Source organism: Sinohyriopsis cumingii, unplaced genomic scaffold (assembly GCF_028554795.1).
Source record: "Sinohyriopsis cumingii isolate HCF-2022 unplaced genomic scaffold, ASM2855479v2 utg000360l, whole genome shotgun sequence".
Lineage (NCBI taxonomy): Eukaryota > Metazoa > Mollusca > Bivalvia > Unionida > Unionidae > Sinohyriopsis > Sinohyriopsis cumingii.
The window spans coordinates 3475284-3491017 of record NW_028315892.1 but is presented as its reverse complement, the minus strand read 5'-3'; the positions used below and the strand labels follow the sequence as shown (position 1 = coordinate 3491017).

At 33.6% G+C, this 15734-nt stretch overlaps 1 protein-coding gene across 6 annotated transcripts in view; it reads right to left on the bottom strand.

Moving 5' to 3' along the window:
* LOC149774268 (uncharacterized) overlaps positions 1-13449 on the bottom strand; it is a 60139-nt gene extending 46690 nt beyond the window's left edge. For 3 of the 6 annotated variants that reach the window (XM_089945531.1, XM_089945534.1, XM_089945535.1), the window contains exon 1: positions 13193-13448. The gene's annotated coding sequence lies outside the window, so the exon portion shown is untranslated. Of the gene's footprint in view, positions 1-3590; positions 3633-3719; positions 3739-13192 lie in introns of those variants that run through there. The other 3 variants (XM_089945536.1, XM_089945533.1, XM_089945532.1) reach the window with 3 other exon arrangements.
* Positions 13450-15734: the final 2285 nt, after the last annotated feature.

Sequence of the window (15734 nt, the reverse complement as noted above, 5' to 3'; positions counted from 1 at the left end):
ACGTCATAAAACATCATTGTAATCAGTACAGTAATATTGAATATAATTTGAACAAACTGCCTTTTCTTCTCCCCCTTCTTATCATTATAATAATAATAATAATAATAATAATAATAATAATAATAATAATAATAATAACAATAATTATTATTATTATTATTATTATTATTGATATTAAACATTGAAGGATATGTATCACTTAAAAATATGTTAAAACCGTTTAAGTAATGTTGTTTAAGTACTGTTGATGAAAGCCGATAATTTATGTCGGCAAAATGCATTAAATACGATACTAATTAATGGAAGAGAATGGCTATATTAAATGTGTCTGTAGAAAACAAGCAAATGATATGAGGGTGTAATGTTATTATTCAATATGCTGTGTTGTAAAATTAGATAGATAGATAGATTGATAGATAGATAGATAGATAGACAAATAGATAGATATATAGATATATAGATAGATAGATGAATGGATAGATAGATAGATAGATAGATAGATAGATAGATAGATAGATAGATAGATAGATAGATAGATGTAAGAACGATCACAAGTAACCAGCAAGGAACACTCTAATACTATCTTCAAAATGTGTGTACGAGCATAATATTCTTAAACATATTCATAATAATGAACCTTTCCTTGCGAGAACGACCAAGAGCATACACTTATATGTCTGAATATGTTCAGTTGTCCTTGTTATGGTGTGTTTTTTATTGTCAACTGTGCAATGCATATAAAACTGAATGATGGTAGAAGAAAAGTTATAGCAATTTGTTTCATATTTCTCCAATTTAATTGCATAACATGAACAAAAACGATAACTGCGTTGCCCGTTCTCTTCTTATCTGGATATTATGACCAATTATCAATCGATATTCTGCATTACCCAAGTGCATTCAGTTGTGTTCTATCTCAACATAAGTAACATATGGATTGATTATCAGCTTTTGAACTTTGAGAAAATCTATCATGCCGCGAGGTTGCTTAATGTATAATTTCAGATGATATATAAATGAAAGGTAGTGACAAATTATTCAAAATATATATAAAAATCGGCCACTGACCATACTCAGTCACAATACCAGAAGAATCTTTAGGAACAATAAAGGACAGTTTTGTATATGGCACACTAATCAAATCTGTAAATAATATAATGTAAAAATATATTCTGTAGTTTTACATGTGAAGTATTTTAACTTCCGTATGATGCATTTCGGCCACAAAATACTTACAGATGTTTTCTTCTTACGACAGGAAATAAATGCAAAATAGAATTTGGCAAAAATTTAAATCTTTGGCCTTTTGATCATGACATTGTGCTTGATGTATATATTTAGTATACGCCATTCTAAGAAAAGGTGTTGTTTCGCTCACCGGTACTGTATTCGTGGTTCTTGTGAACTCAAGTGCTTCCAAATATATACGATATCTAATTTGTTTACAGATTAGGGCCTTCGGACCCTACACTTTTCTCATCTAGCCTGAATACCTCGCTTTACATATCTGCATTTTTCATGCCATTGAGCTATCGAATAAACTGTCATGCGCTCTAAATCAACATATCTTTTTATTATTTTGATAGTACTTTCAGAGACACGCAGTGAAGTTCAGCGGCGTAGTTAAAAGGAATTGCCAAGAATACGTCATTATGCTAGTAGATACTCAACCGAACGTACATAGCAACCTTTGTAAGCAACATACAGGAAAGGCAAGTTCATGATTATTGTACGCAAAACTGTTTCCGGAGATAATAGGACCAACTTGTTCCCACTATTTGCCGCTATCTTTAGTTGGCACATATAATACCGACATTATGAAATATACAAAATCTACGTTACACCGGCAACTATCCAAGCATGAATATTATCACAATTTCAAACACCAGTCATGACAAGAAAAAAATCGTTAATAACAAATATTTGCCTTTGAAGTTGTAATAGCATATAATATACTAAATGTACTGATACTTAGTAGCAGAAGCAGTGGTCACTGTTGCTTAAGGTATTGTTGTGCAATGTTGGTATTGTTGTATAACAAGAGACGAGGCAAAATCTATCTCTCGCGGTTGGGAATCGAGCCAGGTTCATTTGTCTCATAGTCGGAAACACAAAACACTATACTGAAAGGTCCGGATTATCTAGGCTGGCGATAGCCTTATATACATATACAAATGCAGATGTATTGGTTTGGTAGCAATATAAGGAATTTCTGGTCTGTCTGAACAATTTCGAAGTTAACAGTCAATGCAAAATCCTAACCGTGGAGTGATTATAGTTTTACCAATTAACGTTACTTTGCGTTATCTGATCACTGTACAGATATTAACCAGAATTAAAATTTCGAATTTCGATCCACGTAGTTGAACATTATAGCAAAATATTTACATGAACAATATGGACTAGCATATATTTATTATCCTACACATTTAGCTAAACACATATATATATATCCTTGTTGTCAAACGCGTATACAAACATCAATATGGTTCGATATTTTTGATTACTTTTTTTGCTTATTTATTTTCGAAAGAAGATTCACTTTCTGTGTCTATGCACATAAACGTGCTTTTATTAATATATCAACTCATTTAATAAATATATAAAGAAAATTATCCTCCTTATATAGTGCATCAAAACAAGCAAACATTATTCTAAGAAAATTAGGGTGCGTTAAGTCTGTTGAATTTGCAAGGTATGGCATGTTATATATTTATTGTATCAATAATATTAAGGGAAAAAACAATTAAAAATGAACATTATGATTAATGTGTTTCGAAACTAGTCTAGATAATTTAATTCAGGCCCCGAAATGAAAATACTACACTCTCTGATAATAATAATAACAATAATAACAATAATTGGCTTGATCTGTTTTAGCTATTTAGAATTTTAATCGGCTTGGTCTGTTTTAGCTATCGAGAACTGGAATAGAAGCGAAATACCTAATGGAGTGTTATTTTTAATGCTTACTGTTTCCTTTGCAGTAAATATCACAAACTTCTGCTACTTGGCATTTTATTTGATCATTATTGACATTTTACCTTAATGACAAAATTTTATTTGTGTTTGCGCATCTAGAACAAATATATTTCAGAGGTCATCCTTGAACAATATATGAGATATATCCGTAATAAGTAGCTTAATGTGGAAAAGTAATAGAAAGAACGTACGGAGAAGATTAAAAATGCACCTGTATTGAGCATATGCAGTGTCGACATATTCTCAGAAAAAGGATGAAATTATTTGTTGTTCAGAACAGACGTTACATATATATGTGTGTGTGTGTGTGTGTGTTCTCTTACAGATTGCACGCTCTTTCCTCAAGTATAAAAATTGTCAGATGAGATGCATTTGATTGGGAAATGGCGTATGCGTTTGTGCCATAGACTAAGTTTACCTTGCTGGATGAACGACAAAACTGTAATTTAGTATAGAGACGGGTTTGTTATTAATATGGTGATGTGGAAAGTACATTTAATACCACTTTACATACACCACAAAGATATTGCAATTTCATGCTGTGGCATTATTATTCGCAAATGTTTATTGCAGTAAAAATGAGAACACAGTGGTTATATACGACGTACCTTAAGCAAACCGCTTTAGAAATCCCACGCCAAATTTCAAACATCCGATCTCAAGAAAGAAAGGTCATCAACTTACATATTTATACCACAGCTAAAAATGTCATATTAGTTGTATATGCAACTGCTTACCTAATATGTCTTCTACAGTAATAGTACTGCTCTGATATACACTAAATTATAGCGTAGGTAAAGATAGTTACACCTGTATATAATGCATGGATTTCACCGTCAATATACCTATGTCCCATCCAATATCATACTATCTTGGCAACTGTGCAATCATGAAATGACATAATTTGCATGACCACATCAAAGTAGGCAAGCGATTAGCTGATACTTGCATGTACATACATGTGTAGATATATATTAGTGGTATTTATGCATCGGTATTGGATTTGTTTCGTTGGCGCAGTCTGTGTGGGGATCGTTCATCATAAAGCTGAGATAGGCACACTGGGTAGGATCAAACAAGGACACTAGTGAACTATTGATATATAGGAATGACGGAAACTGGAGTAATAATTTCATTTGACATTAGCTATTTCTATCTACAGAGGTTATAAATATTTCATTCCAATACGATTTGATTCTTTGAGTGTCGCTTTGATAGTCGCTTACATCTATTATTATCTGCATGCCATCGAAATCCGAAAAAGGTGTTAAAATCTAGTAAAGTGTATGAAAGCATTCTCATTTTCAATCAATGTTAGGACACAGCGTATACACTGACTACGATGAGTAAAGACTCTCCTCTTGTTTAACAAGAACATTCCAGCATACCATACATTGTTAAAAGCCCCCCACTCCTTCGCACACACACACACACACACACACGCACACACACACACACACACATACATACACACACACAGAGCAAGGATGGAACAATCCCAGTACAATTCAATAATTACAAAACAGAATATAACTCGAAGTGATATTTTTATGAAACTGATAACAGTTGTGTTTCTTTTATTTTTTTAATTACTGTTTTTATTGCTCTAATTTATATCCAGGGTTATTCATGATCTAGTGGACAATATGCACGTGTTTAGGTATTTTAAACTTTAACAAATGGATGGTGCAAAAGCATATTATACAACCGCCACTATTTTAATAGTTTTGTTTGTGAGAAGTAATAAGGCATAGGAAGCGCTGGTCATTTTTGAACATCGATTCTCAGTGACCTGGGCAGCTGGTCAATGTATGTGGTCTTAAAAGAAAGTTTGTGTGCAGGAAACATTTTTTCTTATTGAATCACTCAGAACGTAACTCCTGATAGTTGGATCCAAACTTCAACGCAATTCTCAGTTACCTTGGCTCATGAAAGTGAATGTGAAGAAAAACAAAATCATTACGTCAACTTACCATTGACCGTTTGATTACGAAATCAGTATGACTATTTCTTTCCCAATGTGTACGACATACACAAAATTTAGTGGTGGCACGACGTTGAAAAGTGAATTCTTTGTTCATAAACCACTTTTACTTTTAAGCCTAAAACGACTTTTATCTTGGACCATCAGACAACCCTCTATATAAATATGCTCCTGCCAGACATAAAGTACTTCTTTCTGTCACAATGACCATAACTCTAATACCCCAAACGATAGATTTCTTTCATATCCTATTCGTTAGCTATTTATAAAGATTATTAATGGTAGATCGTTCGATTAGGTCGAATTATTGTTCAAAAATTAAATTGGAACAAAATTAGTTGTGGTCGGATGCTTTAATATGTTACGTTCTGCACGTTTCTCAGACATAAAAAATATAGTAACACTATTGCTAGATGTGATTGCCTCAGACTAAATTATATCGCCCCATCCCCCCGCAAACAACACACACACATCACCTCTTCAGATGTATTCAATAGCATGTTTGCCACTAATTGATATTTGTTTAAGCTGCTTTGTTTGATAATCATAAAAGGGTAGACAATAATATATAAAAAACTGGCGTATAATTCTGTATTTAAATATTATTTAGTGAAAACAATAGTTGTTGTCCGCGGGGAAATGCACAAGACAAATGTTGGTGCCAAGCAATTGATGGCGCTAACCAGTAAAAACACAGACGCTGGCGGCATTTTGCAAGCTACAGCCGCGGATAAAGGCAAGGTCACAGTCAAAACTAATCCTTATGATGCCGGAGATACCATCGTCACTAGTTGTGAAGACCCAAATGATAAACGTCATGCGAGGGGAAGGGAAGGCACACATACCATAACCTTGCAGGCTATGACCACATACTCCCAGAATATAGTTGTAGACAGTAAGTATTCCACGCAAATAAATGCCAATCAGCATTTCTATCACCCCGGCTAAAATGTGTTGGCTTCTATGACTCGACACGGCTAACAAACCAAGAGTCCAACACTCTGGTATTTGATAAGCACGGCATTAAAGAGGTGAAATGTGCTTCAACTGCCATCAGCAGCAGGCATACGAATTCCATGTATACTTTGCCAAGAACAATGTGGCTAATACTTAAAATAAATTCTGAATTTTACGAGCCGCGATGAAAACCCGGACTCAGGAATCCTTATAAGTTAAAAGAACTTTGCAGTCTACAGCTTCAGCCAAGAGCACCACTACCTGATCAAGCAGTCTATCTGTTACAGGCCTACCGAATCTCCAGATGAAAGCCGAATTCTCCGGCTTTTTAGCTTCGTCTCAGAATGGTCAGTTCTGCATAAAATGTCTCCGTATTTCTGATTTTCAAAGTGTGAAACACGTTTTGGGTATATTGTGTTCATAACAATAATTGCAATAAAGTCTCAAGGCACAAAGAAATATAATGTCAAGTATTCTTCCCTCAAGTCTCAGTTAGAAAAGTGTCCAGATATTAAGAGTTGGTGCTTAAAAGCTACAAAACAATAATCGTTATATTTATTATTCGTTCTACGACAGAGATGTGAAAATAGCATCCAAAGTCATTCTGAGCATAAATAGTCACGAAAATACTGATGTAAATATAGAGAATGTTCAGTCAAGAACTGATACCAGAAATAACAATTCTCATGTGATTGCTACCAAGAAAGATACTTTTATCCAATCAAGAAACAAATGCAGACATAAAATGATTGCATTTCAGCAGGAAATAGCAGAGTTTTAAAATAAGTGACCACGTTCGTTTCTAAGTTATTTAACTGTATGTTTCCGTATTCAAAGATTGCTCAGTAATTAAAATGTGAGGTACAAAGGCAAAACCAGTTCTGCGTGTATCCGTGGCTAAAATTTAAAACAAATTGTTATTAATACAATGAAGACTTGAATGTTTGCACTTCTGGCAGACGACGCACTATATTTAACCACCAAATAGCAGTGTTGTATTTAGTTCTGCTATATGACGAGACATTTGGAACTGTCAGGGGACATGTTTCTAAAATTTTAAATTTTAACATCTGCCACATGATTGGATATGCTTGATGGAATAGTAAATGCTTTGAAGTCGGACAATATACCTGTAAAAATATACTAGCCATGGGTACTGCTCGTCTGAATACGGCGACCGAAATTTCAACAAATCGTCAAAGTATAATGTTGAACAGAAACAAAACAAGCGAAAAAAACAATACACAACTTTTGTGGAGTAATGAACCACAAGTTACTGAAACCTTCTCACATGTGATTTCTGGTCATGCATGAGATCCCCAAATGAAAATGGGAACCATTGAAATCGTACTTCAAGTTATTTCCTTCCGATTATGAGGTAGACATAGTAGGTAATGAGTTAACACAAATTGATAATGTACTGTTTACGACCAACTACACAATAATTTAAGATTTTGAAAGCAATATCTCCAAGGAAAGCGCAGGGGTAAGGGTATTTTAAGGCACTAGCGAAATGATTTCCAGATCTAATACGCAAAGAAGAGTTGAGACATTTAGATTCTGAATTGAAAAACTACTACACATTTGATATGGGTAAACTTAATGGACTTAAATAGAATAAAGGCACTGTTAAATACTGGAATCAAGTATATCGGATCAAATGCAAATGATTTCTTATCTTTCCAAAACTATTCAAACTTGTAAAATCACTGCTTGTCATTTCTTATGGAAACTTCACAATCTTTAAAACCGTTTAAAAGATTACAATTAATTAAACAAAATTTAGGACCAACATGTTTTCAGATACTTAAAATTGTATTTTTCCCGTAAATTCCAACTCTGTATGTGACTGTTTTGACTTAAAACCTACTCCAAAATTTATGTCGCCAGCAAAGATGGCATGAGCACATAGCAATTTAAAACAGTATGAGTGTGAATGTGATTCTTAGTTATCACGAAGTCGTATTAACTGAAAATGAAAACCAAAAAGAGCAAGGAAGAAGAAAACAATGATTTTATTTGTGCATAAACAAACATGGAATTGCAAACAGCTGCTTTCAAAGTGCCATAAACTAAACTGGAGTTAAAAATGTCAATGCATCATAACTTAATTTGTCAAAAGAGCTCGCGATTTACTTTAAAATTAAACTAATAATTAGAGACAATATCGAACGTAACTGCTAACTTAATGTGAAGGTAATCTGATTATTTTTGTTTCTTCAACTATGTGCCATTTTCAAAGTAACTGATCACAATCATCTATCATTATTATTTTATTGGGTGTTTGTTCACATATATTTGGTACAAACTATTAATACCTTTTTTATAAATGGATATGAATAATACATGATATAAAAAGGCAAATGTTAACTTACGTGTATATATTTATATAGAGAGAATGAGAGGAGAGAGACTCATTTTTGATGGAATATATCTGTCTCAAAATATCAAGTAGTAGATTTATAGCTGAGGGTATGGAAAATTAACTATTACAAAAGTAACAGTTAACTTGCAGAGAGAGACAGACAGACAGACAGAGAGACAGACAGAGACAGAGAGTAACAGATAAGCTCTTAATTTACTTTCTAAATAAAACGGTAATGGTTTCATACCAAAAAGATTGTCATTGTGTACTGAAAATATCTTGCGTAATGACACAAAGATAAACAGGTCAAATAATTCACTTTCCTCAGGTCCCTAAGATTAAACGAAATAGACTAAAACTAATACCATATTATTCATTTTAATTTTGAATAAGAATCGTTTTTACTTTTATAAACAATAATGAGAAGATGGCTTTTATAACGAAATAACAATGACAATCACTGTCATCTTGAGTCGAAACCGGACTGCATAAACTTTACACTTTCTTCGGTCGATCAGTGCAAAACGTCAAGTTTGCGGGAAACTAGTTCAACTCCACGTTTTACGTGAAACTGTGGCAATTATTCCTGATATTGATTATTGTAACTGAATAATGAAGTAGTGATGTGAATCCGGGGATATATTGCAAGTTTATGTGCACTATGGTCACAGTGCAAGTCAATGTGACGAAACACATCAGACACGTGATGAAATTCTGAGATATTTCCCCATCGTTGTTCTACACTGAAAAACATTATCCTATACATTTACGAACGTAATAAATGTATGTTTTCTATATCACTTGTTTCGATTATTATATCTTGTATTTGCATATAAGCCCAGATACCCGATTTGAAATCAGTAGAGCAATTATGTATGAAACATTATGGTCTAAATGACTCACTCGCTTCCTTTTTCCGTTTGGTTTCGTTCTACTAAATATTGAGATTAGAAATCTACATAGTCCCCACATTTGTCTACTCTGATCTTACCAGTTCTCTTTAACTTAAGATCTTACCAGATGTCTTTAACTTAAGTTCTATTGCCGTCTGTCCATAAAGGCCCGATTTTCTGGGTGCTCTTCTCTCTTGTTTCTTTTACATTCACGCTAACAATCAGACTTGCTTATATAAAGTATTATTGATTATTATAGAGTATTCTTTTACTCCCCCTACCCTCCATTGCAAGTTTAAAAATAGAAACAAAGAACGAATGGTATAAAAGTTATTTAAAAAACTTGGTCATTGTTTTAATTTAAAGTTTGAATGTATTACTTGATTGTCACCAGGAGCCCCAATCACTGTAGTCTTACTTGCGTTTCAAAGCTTGCAGATATCATGCAAACAACCATCGTACTTATTTTCATTTGCGGTTCTTGGAAAAGCCGATCATCCGTTAATGTTTGAGGTGCCTTGAACTAAACATGCATGAAATATACATACGTGTCGTCCTCATAGAATTTTGCAATGTTTAATTTAATATGTCTCAAAACACAATTGAAGATAAAAAGAGGACAGTTTTATCTAAATTGGTTGAAAATGATGCAACTCCCAAAGTTACTGAATGTACACGATTATTCAGGGCTTACAAAGGTCGAAAAAGTACCTCATTAGTGTCTGGAAAAATAAACTAGCTCATGAAAACAAGACTGCCGTGGTAATAAAGAGAAATGAGTGTTAGTGACCCCCTGGCGATAATCATGTTAGAAACTATAAATTAATAAATTAAATGCTGTGTATGGAATTTTGTGAGGGAGAGGGGTCAATCTGTTTGAAATGTAGGTAAATATTTTCATTTATTTCATTACTAGTATGCACTTTACACTCTTTAGTGGCAATTTGAATGGGATTTTAAGAGTCACAATTCAATTTCTTTACCGGATCCTATTTATCCTAATTAACTCTGATTCGATCGATGGATGAATTGACCTTTTCCCTTTCTTGTGTGTGCAGAAGATATCAGGGAAGTCCCAGTTAGTGTGCAGTTTAAATGTGTGCTCCTATTACACTTGCAAGTACAGGTGCATGCAATCAAACATTCTAAACATGTCAAGCCACTGTGCAAAAGATGTGTACATACATTGGAAGCCCACCTGTACGTGCGCCGTTAAGCGTTTTCCCTAATACCTCTAGGTAATACAGCTATCTATAAAGACCCTCAGCAACAAAAGGGTCGTTCTACCATGATAATACCAACGTTGTTATAGACTGTGTAGTATACTTTTAAAGCTGTGTTGTATATACCAGTATGAATGTTTATTCCCAGTAGAAATCATATAAGACTCGGCAATCCTATATTTAACATAACTTCATTACGAAACAAAATGCTTTAGTAATATTTCTACTTATTGCAACTTTTTCCCCAAACTCACGTAAACTCCAAGCTCCGTGACATTAATATGTGTTCTTTTACTAGTGAAACAACGCATGACTTATACAAGAAGAAGGTATATGTTGAGGTCATAAAAAGGCTTGTTATAAATGTGTTGCACTACACTGGACGGCCAGACCATGATACCTCGTATTAAGGAAGAGGCAAATTTATCCCATTTTCCAACAATACTAGAGGTGTGGAGTTGATTTATTATAGAGTAACAGTCAGATGTCTAGATAGATGAGATTTAGTTGCTTGGGCGTCATTTGATTACGTCTGCTACACACGATATGTATAAGTATGTGTCTATATATATATATATATATATATATATATATATATATAGAGAGAGAGAGAGAGAGAGAGAGAGAGAGAGAGAGAGAGAGAGAGTGAGAGAGAGAGGGAGAGAGAGAGAGAGAGAGAGGCATACAGACAGAGACAGAGAGACACAGACATAATTATATACACCAGACAAAACGGAAAGTGCTATTTGTTGGATTCTATAGAAGAATGCTTGCTAATAGTAGGCAGAATTAATATTTTAACACAAATAATACTCTCATGCAGGTTAGAAAATTTTTAATTCGTAGTCTACAAAGATTCGAACCCAGGTCCGCTGGTAAACGGCACACATCGCCTTGCCTGCTCAAACGAGAACATATTCCCTCACGACTAAGCAAACATCAACAAAACATGATGCTACTCAGTCGGTGTTATATACACTCATGTGTAACAGACATACTCGCATGACGACCAAGGAAGGAATTTATACAAATTCCCTAGTAGTCATTTTACGAATTTATTGATCAGTCATATCTTACGACAAAATCTTTTCAAAAATTATTTCTTAAAAAATAGTTATATTTGTTAGAAATTGATTTCGAACATTAAAGATATAATATATGAACAACAAATTTTCCCTGTCTATTCTATAAATAGTTTATCAAGTAGAGAATAGGTTTCAGAGTCAACACTATTTTCGTCAAAATGTTTTCTGATGTAATCACGGTGTATGTTACAGGGCGTGAGCTATCGAGTATAGATATTTTACTTTCTTTATCTTAAGATTTTTTTTTCTTCAGATAATGTAAAGGATATAATATGGTACTACTTGCTATAAATCGGAGCAAGATCTTGTTCCCGGTATTTGAAATTTAAATTGCTGGTCACTAATATGATATCAGTATACCATGGTTCCTATAGAAGCATGTTCAGAAATATCGTGGCACAATCCTTTATGTGGTACCCACCGCTAATGTATATATATATATATATATATATATATATATATATATATATATATATATATATATATATATATATATATATATATATATATATATATATATATATATATATATATATATATATATATGTATATATATATATGTATATATATATATATATATATATATATATATATATATATATATATATATATATATATATATATATATATATATATATATATATATATGTTCTTGGATAATTTACTAAACCTTTTTCTGCATTGCCTTTTTCTGGAACATAGTAGAAATAATCAATGAAATGTTTTTTGTGGATGCTTTCTGAAAATGAAAAGTGCCCCAGATTTAAATTGACAGACCCATATGTAACATGTACGTTTATCGGTTGGGTATTGGGAAGCATATTACAGCCTTTTATCCATTCACAACATAACGCCACATGCTTGATTTTTTCCGTTTTCGTTCTCGTTGGATTTGCAATAAATATTCCAAAAATACACAATACAGCCAAAATCTCTGATACATTGCATTTTATCTTTAGTAACGCATCACTTGACAAGCGAACTCCAGTACTGTATGCATATATAGATAACATCGAATGCAGAATTCAAAATAGTAGAAATAAACGAGGATGTTTAAAACAGCGCATATATAGGGCTTAGGAAGTTTAAAAATATTAACATGAAACGATTTGGCAGTATTCCTTATCTAAAAGAACAGACTACATCTACATATGCAAATATGATACATTAAAAAAATGTCCTATAGGACCTATTTGATCCAGGCCTAGTGAATATCATAACCATATGTGCCACATAATCAGGTTATTGGTCTTTCTGATGAACTGGAAAATTCTTAAATAATATAAAGACGTATACATGACTAGTATAGTGATTATATGAATGTGTTAAACGCTTCTTTATAATAGACCACTGACTCATTACAATGGTGGGGCCCCGAGTGGCCGAGTGGTCTAAAGCGCTCTTCGTTACGGATCACTGCCATCTCACCTCTGTCTGCGGCGGTTCGAGTCTCGGATTCAGCCAATGTGGGTATGTTAGAAAGCTTGCCAGTAGCTTCTCGTGGGTCGGTGGTTCTTTCCGGGATTTTCCCGGGTTCTTCCTCCACTATGAATACTGGCCGCAATGTATAGCCTATCGTGTGCTGAAAAATGGCGTTAAACCCCACAACAACAACAACAACAACAACAACATTACAATGGTGGCGTTAATATTCACTAATATTTGGTGCAGTTAGAACACAAAAGCATTTATCAAATACGTACCACAAGCAATGTCCGTTCTAATTTCCACGCCAAATTCACTCAGATGAATATGATGAAAGAAGATGCGTGAACTAGCACATGTACACTGCAAGTAAATGTTCGAATTATCTTTCTTTGTGATAGCTTCCCTAATAATCTACTGTATTCTGCACAACTAATGTAACAGACAGTACAATCTAGTATAAGTAGAAATAGGCAGACACGTATGTATTAAACATCTGTATATTACGTCATTTGAAAACAAAGCATGTACCCATGTCTATTCAAATGTCGCACGAAAATTTGGCAAAGACTCAAATGTGAATTGAATAACATGGCTAGGTCAAGTCTTAACAAGTAAGAGATAAAACGGTGCATATATGGCCGTATGTATTTAGATAATTGCTCTATTTCAACAAAGTTTTGGGTGTGTTTCGTTGGTACAATATGTATTGACATCAAGAAGATTGTCGAATACGACGTGGGTACGCAGGCTAGAATCCAACTAGTTCAATATGGATACATATAAATGACCAGAACCACAGTAAATATGTATTATAATATCCTCCGTTATATTCCTAAAATTACATAAATTTACAAAATTGGGCATGCTTCAAAACTTAATAATGACCTAAGTTTTCATGTACAACAATCTAGCTTTCTTGTGAAATACCATTATCTACGCTGGCTCGTTAATTAATTTGCAGGTCAAGTGTTCCAACTAAGATAAAATTAAAGAGACAGTCTGGAGAAAGGCAAAACATGCCACAAAAAGAAGGTATTTGGGTGATCGTCTAGGCTAAATAATTCGAACGTTTTGAGGTTATATTCAAATCGACAAGATGGATACTGTGAAAAATCTTTTCAAGTTAATATTGACCAGCAGTTTCTTGCAAAAGATAGATGTCTCCTTATTTCAAAACTAGAACTGTACTACATCCGGATGATATTTTGTTGTTAATTTCCTCATCAGTTTCATTGAGTACATTGCAGTTACAAAATATATCTTCATTTTGACATATTTATACCTGGCTTTCTCTCTATTTCATCATCTTTTCTGTTTATGTGCCCTCAACCAGATGTTTGGATGTTTTCATAGACTGGTGTCTGTTTTGACTGTTGATTGTTTTATAATAGAGACTATTTCATCTTGGTATTTAAATGTCAATTGCACGATACTTGAAACATCAATCAGTTGAATCGCACTGCGCAATAACGCAATTGTTGTATAGAGATTTCTGAACATGTACTTGTCTTTTATATTTTAGTACTGGATTAGGATGTGAACTGATCTTGACGAAGATCTTATTGCAAATAAGAAATGAACGACAATACTTTCTTTGTCATTATATCTAGCTTCTATAAAACTAAATTTATTATCTAATTTTTTTATCGAAAGATCACTCGTATTTTGAATTGAGGGTAAAGTATCAATATATCGTTGTTAGAATGCGAACAACAATCTAGCACTAACATCATCATCCTACATTGGCTGTAATTAAATGGTTGGCAGCCTAATATAAAGATCTTGCTAAATTCCAAACTATCTAACTGATAGTGTCGTAAGCAACATAAAAGCAAAACATGAATGTTAGTTTTCTGACTGCGTTCAATAATTCTCAGCAAGTATAAGATTCCAAAGTCAATCAAGAGTCCGAACTTTGCAAATTATAGTCCAAATGGCTTGATCATCTGCATGAGACATAATACAGTTTCCAGCTTTTTATATTGATAATAATATTTGACCTTACTATTGTTTTCATTACTCTTAATTCTCCTAGGGATATTAATGGTCAAATGATACTGTACGTGTGGTTTGGTATTCTAATCTTCAGCAAAAGTATCGTGTACATTTTACAGGTCTGCCCTGCAATGAATAGTTATGTATCTATAAATTAACAGGGCATGTTTGACTCAGAAAGACACGGACCAACAATTCTCACTGACCTTGACTTTTTAATCCAGGTATGCAGTCTTGGACTAAAGTTACTGTGCCACAGCTCATTAGTTCCATATAGGCTTACCTTTTATATAATTTCTGACCTTTAGGCCCCGACGTCTATACGTTTGGTTAAAGAGTTTTCTAAAAAACAAAACTGACTGTGAAACACCTATTTTGTTTTAAGTCAACATGACCTTGACCTTAGACAATATTTGATTAGCTTCTTTCTTACCCAGTATGAAATACATCCACACCCTGTGGCGAAACGTGGGGTTGAGAACTGAAATATGTGTGCATAATCCATTTTGTCACGTGTAAACTAAAATGAAAGTGATATTTAACCATTTGTCATCTCCCTACATAAATTACAAGCGAAACAAAACGTTTGGTACGTGTCTGTGATGTACAAATAATGCTAAGTTTGTCTGGGGATTCCTATTGTGGACATACTAACCTTGATCTTTGACCTTTTGACATCAAAATGGATAAACCTATTTCATATCCTAATAGCTAACTATTTATGAGGATTCGTGGCCGTAGGTGGTAGGGTGAGGTAAAGTTATTATTCTCCAATAAAATCGTAACATAGTGCCAATTCTGAGCTTCATGAGTCGCGAACAA